This window comes from Pezoporus flaviventris, unplaced genomic scaffold, assembly GCF_033815535.1.
Source record: "Pezoporus flaviventris isolate CSIRO_AGI_PZ_B2104156 unplaced genomic scaffold, CSIRO_AGI_Pfla_v1 ptg000075l, whole genome shotgun sequence".
Taxonomy (NCBI): domain Eukaryota; kingdom Metazoa; phylum Chordata; class Aves; order Psittaciformes; family Psittacidae; genus Pezoporus; species Pezoporus flaviventris.
The window spans coordinates 423,920-428,098 of NW_026892623.1; positions in this window are offsets into that span (position 1 = coordinate 423,920).

Sequence of the window (4,179 nt, forward strand, 5' to 3'; positions counted from 1 at the left end):
GGCCCTCTTTGCATGACAAAGAACAATTTGTTTGCAAAACGTGACTGTCCCCTTTCTGACACTTTACCAAAGCCTTGCCTTTCCAGGGACAGACAATGGCTCCTGTCAGGCAATTCAGAGGACTCCGGGCGCTCTGTGTTCTCTCACTCCTTCCCTACATTATTCTGTACAAAACACACGTGGAGCCCACCCAAGCTAACTAAGCGACCATTAACATCAGGTTCACAGAGCATACAGCCAAGAAAGGGCATAGTCACTCTTTGCTGAGGTTCCTTTTTCACCCCTTGAAGCCAACCTTATGTAGTATAAAAGACCTTGTATGATCCTCTACCTCGGCATGGGTTTTAGTCCAGTTCTTTCTAATGACACTGAATTCACTATCCAGTTGGTACATCACACGCAAATGGCCACTGAGGAAGAGTGCACCGGTGCAGCAAGTGCCAAGTGACCAAATAGCCCTTTTAACGCTGGTTTGGCTAAGGTGAAAGCAGAGACTTATCCGGTCTTGTAGACCAGAAGACTGTTCCTCCAGAGAGGTACACAGATAATTAATTAATTGCAATGCTTTAACTGCACAGGAGCATAAGACAGGAAACAGGTACCTGGCTGAGTGCAGAACCTCAGCATTTCCCAATCCCATTAAAAAAATCCTAAACCCTGACTCCTGAGAACCATAACATCAACAGAGAGGGCAGAAAACTACAAGCAAGTGCACACAGGGAAACTCAGAGCTAACTCCATGTGCTCTAACACAGCCCTACTTCTGAGGCCCTCAAGGCCTTAGCTTATTTGCAATTAAATCCAAGGGCGTGTTAAGTCCATTTCTCCTTTCTTACGTTCCCATGAAAACAAACCCAAACCAAACTCAAACCACAACTAAGAGTTGGCACTGGATAAACCAGGAACCAATGTGAATAAAGCCTATCTGGATTTCAGAAAACACAAAATGAAGAGGCCTCCCAACTCTCACATCCTGCTCTGCTTTCCTTTGTAAGCAGAGCTGAAAAGAAGAGGCTTGGACCACACCACATCACAATGTCTGGTCGTGGAATTCTCCTTTTCCCTCTGCAGACTTATGCATTTCCAGAAAAAAAGGTCTTTCCTAAATTAAAAGCCCCAGCCAAAACAACACCATTCCTCTACCACTAGTATATGTCTCTCTGGAGACAATCCAATGACAGAGCAAAGCTGGCAGCTGTAGCTCTTAGGCTCCTATTAACAGTGCCCCACACTGGGCACACACCTCCTTGCACCCAGGATACATGGGGCCGCTAACAGCGTCTGTACTCTTAAGGCAGGGAGCTGGGAGATAAGAAATGTCTTCCTGCAAACGAGAAAGCTCTTATAAGCACAATGCAATGGCGATCAGGATCCGATTCCTTAGGAAGATCAGCATCAGTATGATTATGACAAACTTGCTCTAAGGTTAGAGAGCTGAGAGCACCATGTCCCGAAACATTTCCTCTCTTAGTTGTGAGCAGCGTTTGATTCATAACCCAGATCTTGTTTAAAGAGTTGGCTTCTCTCTGATTTCTATTTGTGTCACTTCAAATCCTACTGCTGCAATAGGAAGCAAAAGAATTCTCTGGACTCCACCTCGAGAAGGCAGAGTCTTAAATGCCTGAAGCATACCTCCTCTCACCCTGAGACACATCCCTTAATTCTGGGTGCCTCAGAGGGTTAGACAACAATTAAACCAGCCCAGCGGTGGTGGATGGTTACACACAGCAGGCCCTGTCTCCTCCAGCTGAAACCAAGAGTTCTGTGGAGGGAGAGGAAGACAAAGGGAAGGTATCCCTCAGCCGTGGCATCTGGAGGTTTGCACAGGGATAGGGGAATTGGCTTCAGGTCCCACAGCTTTGACACAGCCTCAGAATCCAGACCCAGATAGTCAGAGATGATGTTCAGTTGTGATCCCCAGTACTGAGAGCAGTACCCCTAGCCATCAGAACTGCACGTGGCAAGTGACCCCTGGGGTGCTCAGAGCCACAGACTTTCTTCAGAACAAAGGTTTTGTTACACACATTTCAGCACCTATTTTTGATATGGTTCTCCATGAAGGAATACATAGGCAGGTTGCTTTGCAGTTGGTCTCAGCCCAGTTCAGATCTCTTAAGTTAACGTACCTTGTCCCCATTAGTAGTACCTCAATTCACTCATCTGAAAGTGACACTGACCTCTGGATAAACTGTACATTGGCTGCTAAGAATCAGGCAGGGGAGTTACACGGAAAGATGTAAGAAAATCTTAATATTCTCTAGGGCCAGCATGCTAAAAAGCCCTGCCTCAACAATATGCAAAGATGCTCCTGAGCTCAATGATCCAACACAGTTACTTGAAGACACAAAGCAGAGGAAGCAGATTAAAGGAGTAAACTAATGCTCAATTCATTTAGCTACCAATAGGGAGAAGCACTGCTTTAGGCTATGTGCCATTCATCATCAGTTAGTGCCTTCTAATAGAGTAGTAACAGCAGCACAAATAGTGTTTGACAGGTATTTGTTCTCTCTTGTGCCCCTCCTTGTCTTTTGTTCCAGTAGGATTGTTTTAAATATGCTGCCCTTGTAAGAGAAAGCAGTGAAGCACTTCTGAAAACCAGAAGTGATGACATTTGTGATGGCTCATTACACAGCCTCGGGACAGCCTCCAAGAAAATGCAGTGACCTGAATGTAAACAGGTCTACAAAAGATGCACAGAGTTATTCGTCTCATTTCTGGGGCCCTCCAGGAGGGGGCATAAACAGACTGAGAGACAAAAATGCCCCTCCTTATCTTCATCGGGACTTAGTTCTTGCCTTCTGCTTCCCCATTGTGAAGACTGAACACACGGGAAGTAGAATGCTAGGAACACAAGCCTTTTTCACTCTCATCACTAGTGCGACTGCATTCTGGCCCCTTACACATACGCTAGTCGCTTTGCAGAAAAGGTAGATTTTTGTACTATACAAAGAAAGTGGATTCTGATTACTTCTATGAGCAACATATGTAGAGGAGAAGATTTAACAAGGCAGAAACTGTAGCAAGACAGCGACTGAATCTTCTGAACATCCCTTAACGGATACCAAGTTTAAAGGGCACTTACTAAATGCTAACCATGTTTGCCTCAGCTGCAGGTGCACTCTCAAGTCTGTCTGGAATTCAGTACCAGAAACAGTGAGCTCAGATCCAGGTATTCCTTTAAGATGGTCGTACTCCCAGCGACAATGCCAGATGCCTGTTAAAAATCAATCAATATCAAATGAGCGTTTTTGAAGAGTGCAAAGACAAGGTTGGGGTTATTTAAATCTTTGACAAGTGAAGCGTTTTGTCCTCAGCATGTCAGGGAAGCAAAACTAAACACGCGTTACTGCGAGACTAGCCAGCTATAACATCACATCTACAGATAAGAAAGATCAGTACAAGTCAAAGTAGACTAAGTACACTGGGGGTAAATAGTTCAGTTTACTACATCTGGGGCTAAGTATCAGCACAGCTGGATTCTTACGAAATTTTGCTGCCATTTAGGCCCTTCTCATTTAATTGAGTCTAAACCTAGGCACTAGTTCTCCCAACTACAGCATTTAACTGATGTAATCACTTGCTTTCCTTGCCCAAAATCAAGCAATAAGGAAAAACAGCCTCAGAGGCTGGAGGATTACACCTACCATAACCTATAATTCCAGTCACGCCAAAGATGAAAATCCAGAAGAGAATCCCAGCTGTGAACCTCAATGACACAAGGAAGAGCAGACTCACAATCATTGCAACGAACAGCCCACTAGAAAGACAAGAAACAGAAACCCAGGGAGAACAAGTGTGAGCATCTTTCTTGCACGCCTCTTACTCCAAATGAGGGTCCCTTCGTCTCGTGTAGGAGAACGGTTTGAAAAAATGTATTTCAAAATCTTCCTTATGAAATATTTCCTCATGGCTCTCTGCTGTTAGAAACAGACAGATTATATATGATGATCTGGACACAGCCAGAATTGTCTGCGTACACCGAGTTTTCAGGGCGTCTGAATGGGACCAGCACACGTCTGGTTTGGTCATTTACACTGGCTGACCAACTCACTGCCTTTTCTAGGCCATGGCCTAGTCTACAGCACACAAACTTAAATGGGAGAAATACCTGGGTGTGGGGAGGTTACTGGTTTATGTCCTCCATTTAAAATCCCTGCTTGCACAGAAACAATATTAGGA